This window comes from Odontomachus brunneus, unplaced genomic scaffold (genome assembly GCF_010583005.1).
Source record: "Odontomachus brunneus isolate Ranch 3 - 2012 unplaced genomic scaffold, Obru_v1 Obru_scaffold_007, whole genome shotgun sequence".
Taxonomy (NCBI): Eukaryota; Metazoa; Arthropoda; class Insecta; order Hymenoptera; family Formicidae; genus Odontomachus; species Odontomachus brunneus.
Genome location: NW_022639457.1, coordinates 548293 through 556099, shown reverse-complemented (window position 1 = coordinate 556099; position 7807 = coordinate 548293). Strand labels below are relative to the sequence as shown.

At 48.2% G+C, this 7807-nt stretch overlaps 1 protein-coding gene across 4 annotated transcripts in view; it reads left to right on the top strand.

Annotated features, from left to right (window-relative positions):
* Positions 1–7807, top strand: part of LOC116853882 (AT-rich interactive domain-containing protein 5B-like) — a 239455-nt gene that overhangs the window by 42207 nt on the left and 189441 nt on the right. The gene's annotated exons all lie outside the window — the stretch shown is intronic.

Here is a 7807-nt window from a genome sequence, read left to right as displayed (position 1 = left end):
CACACACACACACACACACACACACACACACACACATTCCCCCCCCCACACACACACATATATATATATATAATTCTATGTTAAAAATTTAAATATTCTTATTTAAATACCAAAATAATAAGAATGTATCCAGGATTAGGTACGTGTCCGAGAATTGGTACTTTTACCTTACTTACGATAAGATAATAGGAGATACGTTTTCTTACAGTTTTCCTGCTTTCTCATTTTTTACATATCTCGTTTTAAAATGAAAATTCCGGAGACTTCGTATGTTTCCTCGCTCCCGCTGAGTATTTCGTTGCTCTTCGCGTGTCATGCGGCGTTTCCTCTCTGTTCACGCCCCCACGATTTAGCGTGTGAACATTTCATCGCCGGGCGATGCAAAAAATAATTACAAGTGGCTAATCGCAAATACACGAGTGCACGAAGGATAGGCGAACAGGCGATCCCTCGTTGGGTCGTTTTAATGGAATACTATTCGATCGGTGTGCTGATACACTCTTATAAGTAACGCCCGTTAACCATTTGGTCACGCTTTAATGTAACACTGTAACTTGCCTGTGTGCGTGTGTTTAGTGCGCGCACATTTCACGACAATTTCTGCCTTGCCGGCCGTCGTCGGTAACGAATCTGTCGCGTGCTAACTTTGGCCTTATCGCTTTCCCCGTCCCGGTGTTATTTTAGTTCACTGCCGTTTCGATGCATATCCATGACACTCCATGGAAATTTCATGAAACGTCTCTCGCCATTTTGGTGGTACGAAACGGCTCTCTCTCTTTCTCCCGCCCCCTCTGTTCCTCCCTTTTCTCCGCACGGGGAATAATCTGCGTCGGGACGGTTGATTTCGTTAATATAATTCGGAATATTCATTATTCGTGGGGTATGCACACACGCCTGTCGTGTACATCAAAGACGCGTGTTACGTCGCGTTTATCGCCAATTCATCCGGCTGTATTCCGCAATGTGAACGGGATTATCACGCGACCGCGATATCGCACATCGATGTTAACCGCTTTGTGTGTGCGATCGAATCGAACGATTACGGAATCACGAACGAGGCATTATTCAAATACGCGGAAATACGTTGAGCGCGCTCCCGCCCCTCCCCCGGGGCGAGTAAGTAAGAGGTAGGGCCGGGTAAACGAAACTCGGTGAAATACTGGCGTGGACTTAAAACCACTTCCAAGTCTGAAAGGATACGGCCGTTCGAGCGACCCTTCTTCCCTCGACATTGGGGTGGCTTTTGGGGTCGCCACGGGGTTCCCTCGTTCCCCCGTTCTTCCATTGAGACGTCGTCAATTAAGCGCACTCCCGTGTGCTCGTCATTTTCACTGTTTGCCGGACGATTATTTCGGAGTGCTTCAGTATCCGCCCTTGGAATCGCGTGGTCTTTGATCACGTCTCTTTCGTCGGTTAAATGTATAAATTGTCGTTTCGGCTATTACTTTCAGCGGAAATTCGGCTTCCTCGCACTCTGAATTTTTGCTCTTTCTTTCCCCATAGACGAAGTCGCCGAAATCTCGCCGAGCCGCGACCGACAGGCGATATTCAATTCGCGACACGTGAAACGATTCGATTTTCCACGTGAAGAAATATTGTTTCTCTTTCGTTCGTGACGTTGAAAAAAAAAAAAGAAAGAGAACTGCCCGGCAGAGAGGCCGAGCGAGAAGGGTGGCGCGCGGGGACACTCTTTGCCTTCCTCGATGGGAGCAGCGATATTACGAGTACCGTCGATGTGGGCGAGTGTCTCTTCTCGTCCCTTTGTCATCTTCGAGTCCGCATGCGAGTTGAGAAATTGTGCGTAATGGAAGCTTTCTCAAAAAACACTCCGAGACAAAACCGGGTGGAATATAATCCACAGTTATTTAGTCGGAGAAAAAGAAGCCGCGGGAACGGGAGAGCAGACAGAGCGAAAGAGGGAGAGAGAGAAGAGCGACTAGAGGCAGGAGCCCGTAATTGCGGCCGCTACTTTTGACCCTTTTGTTCCTCGTAATTGCTCCAGAAGGAACTGAACATTTTCTCGCCGACAATTATGTCGAACAACGCGATAGAAAGCATTATCTCGAGTCGTCAATTGTAGCGCTGCCCACTCCCCCTCCTAACCACCCTCGAGGTGATGCTGCTGCAAATTATTTCGCTGAATTTTTTTTAACTTTGCTAAATGATCCCGCTCTCCATCCTTCTCTCCCTCTCGCTCGCTCGCTCGCTTTCTCGTTCTCTCCCTCTGTCCCTTGCGCGCAGCCGCGTGTTATCGCGAATCGACCATGTCGTGTGTAATGGACGTGATTGATGAGCCCGGTTGGGACGGGGACTTTGCTTCATCTTGACTATCAAGGCAAAATATTTGTCCAACAGCTGCTGGCAGTCCGGTTTTCGGTTACTTTACGACGGCCGGGGAGTTTTCACGAAATTACCTCGGCGCCGCGTCCCCTAACTCGTGACAATTCGCCAACTTTCTCAGCACGGATCCTGACGAAACGTGGAATTTCGGCAAATCGAGTTATGCGCGAATTTCACGTGTATTTCGAGATAAATTAATCCGCGCTAATCGATCGTGTCTCTTCATTGCTGTGGGTAATGAGGTTTCGTGTAATGGACGATTTTATTATTTTCCTCGCGAGAGGAAGAGAGAGAGGTATACGATATGTATGTTTGCCGGGGCAATCGATAGCGTGTTTTTCCAAAAAGCTTTTATTCGCGCCGAGACGTTACATAACGCGCTGAAACGATAACGTTCAAGTCACTTTAACCTGTCCGCGTGAAATCAATACCGACCTAATGATATCCGACGATCCGCTCGATACCGCCTTAATCGTGCACTTGCCAATTTATAATAATCGCCGACGCACCTCAGTGTGCGTACCTGGAAAAAAAAAATAAGTTCTCCGGTTTCTATAGCGATGTAGAGCGCGAGTGGGAATGTCGGCGCGGGGTACGATGTTCGCACGATACGGTTGATTATTGGAACGGAACCTCGCGCGTTACATTGACCGGCAATTATGCCTGCGCGCGTATTGTCGCAATCCCGACGTCTGCGCGCGTTTTTATTTATCAACGGGCGAGCGTAATAGACCTATCGGTGACGTCGCGGGCATTAAAGTTGCACGGGCGTCGTTTGTCCGGCGACATTCGAAGTCCCGCATTGTATTCCTCTATTTTTACTCCGGGCCTCTGCCAACCGCGAGTTGGCACAAACACAAGGGAGAATCCGCTTCGCGGAAATTCGATTCTTCGGCAGCGCGCGGCTATTAGTTTGCATGAGCTCATAAGAAATTCCGGTCACGCTTAACGTTTTATCCATAAGTAACGCCGCGCCGCGGCTCCGGGTATATAACCTATAAATTCGAGCCGGGGAATATTCGCGTACGGGGTCGACTCTATTAGTGCGCGCTCGTTAAATCGTTATAATCCGAGCTCTTTTAATAATCAACTTAATGAAAAGTGACGTTACGCTAATTATCTCGCGCGTCCGTTCTGCTTGCGCCCGTATCGATCTGCTTCGGCGTATTAACGCTCCATCGAAATCAAACACATACACATACATACACACATACATACACACACACACACACACACACATACATACATACACACACACATACATACACAAACAAACATATACACACTCACAAACAAATAAACACGTACACACACACACACACGAACACGCGTTATTACGAGATCGTTGCGAAACAAGTGGGCCGATTTAGGGATTCAACGCGGCGGGAAGATTCGATTAAATATTCGCGCGAGAACGCTATTATTGTCAGTCGAATTATCGTCGCGCCGCGGCGATCCCGTAAATATTCCATCGCGAACGAAGCATATTTCGTCGTTACAACTGTCCGGGCCCGGCGATACGTTTTTAATTCGACCTAAGTACTGCGGAATAAGCTAATTAATTATACGAGCGTGATTACATGCAGCAGGTACCGGCCGGACCGGCGTGGAATGCGGCTCCGTTTGTGTGTGTGCGCGCCGGCGCGCACGCACACGAGCAAGCGAGCAAGGAGCGAGGGAGCGCGCGCACACGTCTGGCCTTTATCAGAGAGGCAACGACGATTTTACTTTCTTGCCGGCGGCAAGAAGATAGCGCGCTTCACTTTGTGTAACGCGCGCACAGCTCAAAGAACGCCGCACGTTACGCCGCGCGCTCCGCAATTCTCGCGATTTTAATTCACTCGTGTCGCGCGAGCCGGTCCGGCATCGCGAATGGCCCACGGGCTCGGCCCGCGGCCGAAAGTGCACGCTCCCCTTCCCCCCTCCTTTTTGTTCCCCGCGCGAAATTTTAATTAAAAATCCCCGCTCTCCCCGTGCGCCCGTCCCGATCCGTCCGATAACGCAATTACGCGTGTCATTATCTCCGCCTGTGCAATTAGCACGGACACGTGCGCGCGTAACGCAGTCGGCAGTCCCCGACCCGGAGGCTCCTGTTAATAGTTGTCATCTGAGACTTCATGTTTCATGCGGTATACTCAGATTTTTATTTAGAGTCGGATCCAAGTTCCTGAGATGAATTATGAGATACGTGACATTTATATTTGTAATTGCGACTCAACTGAAAGACTCTCATTTAACTCTGAACTGAAATCTGAGACCTGTATCAATAGTCATTACTTAAAACTCGTCTCACGTGACATACTCAGATTTAAATCGTCAGAGTCAGATGAGAGCTTTTTCAGTTGAATCGCGCGACTGCAGGTACAAATGCCACATCTATCACAATTCAACTGAAGGACTTGGATCTGACTCTGAATAAAAATCTGTCCCGTCTGACAAGTTTTTCAAACAACGACTACTAATACGGACCGGAGTGTTTCATTTGAGACTAGTTTCAAGTAATAGCTAAATATTAATGGGAATCTGAGATTCGTAGGCACCGCGATAATTTCCCGCTTTTCGCCGTCGCCGTTCTCGACGACGCTTCGAGTTTACGCGAAAAAGAAAACACGCGGTTTATTCCAAGCTTCCCCCCGCCCGGCCGCCCGCTTGCAAAAGCCAAATCGTTCACGGCGTGCCACACTACCACGTCGCGCTTTCTATCTCTCTGCTTCTTTCTTTTCTCTCCCCCTCGTGCATACGAACGAGCGAGTGCACTCGTCACGTTAGAATAATTCGATGTTCTAAATAAAACTCGTGGAATTCGCGTGCACACGCGGTTGTTGTTCGGCCGCTGGAGGACGGAGGAGAGAATCCACACGACGGGTGAATGTACCCTTAAGCCCGCCACACAACGAGAAATCGCGCGATTAAGACTGCCCGCGTGTATACGGGCCGTGGCTACGACTCCTCGCCTTGACGAACTTTTCGGGTTGCGTGTGCGATTACCGCTCTTTCCTTTTTTCCTCGATGTCGCTCGAATCAGCTGCTCAGCGATTAATTGCTCCAAATCAAATGTCGAATGTACGCTCTTCTGATACACTGAGAGAAACAATATTTAGAAGATAATGAATATTTCTCTTTGGTGGGAACTGATAACGTGTTCACTTAAAAATCTAAATACTTCTGTTTGAATAGAACAAACAATCGCTTTCGTGAAAAGCCAAAGTTCTCTCAAGCTTTGAAGAAAATGTATATTTTCCTGTCTGAAAGATATGTTGTATATGAGTAAATATACAGATATTACATTAGAGAGTGTATCTTTCCGCGTAAATATTATTATTTCTTAGACATCTCTCTCTCTTTCTCAAACACACACACACAGTGTGGTTAATAAAACGCGCGCTCAATGCTCCGCGATGATGCAATTTCACCAAACGGTGAAGCGCGTCTTGTGCGCGTTGCGTGCACGTACAACGCGCCAAATCACGTTGACTTGTCGTACGCATCGCGATTCCAGGGCGCGTGTCGCGACTATCTCGTGGAAATTTTCAATTTCCGACATTTCAACCCGCCGAAAGAGCGGATGATCCGCGACACGATGTTTTTCGCGTGGCGAATAGCGAGTAATTAATTTAATGACGCGACAGTTTGAAGATCCACAGTAATTGCAGCTGCAATTAGACCCCGCGCGCACGTGCGAACGAGCGAACGAGAGAGAGAGAGAGAGAGAGGGGGGGGGAGGGAAGAAGGAAAGAGGAGGTAGAGAGATATTTTTCCAGCGATGTAATCTGTCCATTAAAAATTAGGCTCTGCCGGGCGGTAACAGGCTCGGCAGGCAGTATACGCCACATGAATAGAATGCGATATCTAATTTCATTACATCGAGATAATTTAGTATCCTCCGCGCGCGAGGCGGGTGAAACGCAGGTACGATATGCGAGAATAAGTCAACATTATATAACACTCCTCTCTCTCTCCTCGCGACATTATCATTAGCCAAGCTTCTCTCATTAACGACGACATTGTCGACGTAGTTGCTGGTATTATCATTATTATTGCCGCAACTTTCCTCATTAACGTGGAAATCGAAACACTTCGCTTTTGTGGCGCGATATAGCATTACGAAAATAAGCGCGCCGCGCAGAGGACGGCGATTTGATCGCGGAAAGGATTTTATTGTTATTTTTGGAGAGAGAAAAGGGAGAGAGAGTGAAAAAGAGGCCACTCTCGTCGGCTGGAAAGTATCGTTCGCCGATCATGTTTCCATGTCGAGTAGGGTCAATTCGATACCTTCGATGTACACTCGGATACTTTTAATAGACGCGTGAAAGAGCACGGTTTACTCTTACGCTTCTTTCAGAAAAGATCGCACGTTCGTGTGATTTGAAAAAAAAAAAAAAATAAAAAAATGAGTTTCAATAACCTCGCGATCGCGCGGACGACCGTATTGACGAGCGTGTTCGTCAGGGTGATTGAATTAATCGACCATTTCAAGAATCGTGTTGTGCGTTTGCAACGGGAAAGCACAATAGAGCAGTAGCTGCGCGGCCGGGCGTTCGCGTGCGTGTCGATAGAAGGTCAGTGAACGCGTAATTTGATCAACCGGCCGCGCCGTTGTGTTACAACGAGCCAATTAATATATTCATCGAGCCGATTTGATGAATTAGCAAAGCAACGAGTGGTCGAGCGGTGCGAAGTTTCGGATTTGGACGACCCGTCGAACATGTCGGCCATCGATTTTCCAGCGGCCGATGCTGCGCGCATAGACCGTAAGCTCTATCTCTTCTGTCCTTTCTCTTATCACTCGTGCACGTTTTGATATTATTTTATTATCGCTGTCTCTCTCGCTTTCATTCTCCCTTTCTCTCTCTCTCTCTCTCTCTCTCTCTGCATTTCTCCTCTTTTTGTTTCTCTCTGTTTCTCTCTCTCTCTCTCTCTCTCTCTCTCTCTCTCTCTCTCTCTCTGTCTCTCTTTTTCTATAGCTCGTATAGCACGCCCGCGATAACCGTGGGAGACACTTTGCGTCATTTATTTCGTGATATACGCGTGTATACGGGCGCGCTTTGTCAAGAGAAAAATGAATATTCTTCCCTGCCTATATTATTGTTGGGAGCGTGCGGTTAATTTCGATACGCACACACGGGAGACCTCGTGATTTTTACGCTGGCTGCGCTGGCGGCCACCCCGGGCGAATCCGTGGAAATGATAAAATGAAGCGCAGATTTCCGCTTTTCTCCGACGCGACCGGCATTTGGCGGGTATTAGGCATTCGAGTGGATTTATGCGAATGCAGTTCGGCAGTGCGCGCTTTGCCATGATACACTACGACAGTGTGGCCCAGGCTGGTGTTGGTGCGTTGCCGTTGCAACGTGGTTGGCATGGTTGGCAGAGTGGGCGACCGTAGGCATGGAAACTGGGAAGGGAAACGGGGATAGACCACGGGGGTGTCGAAGAGAACCTATAGAGAGAGAGAGAGAGAGAGAGA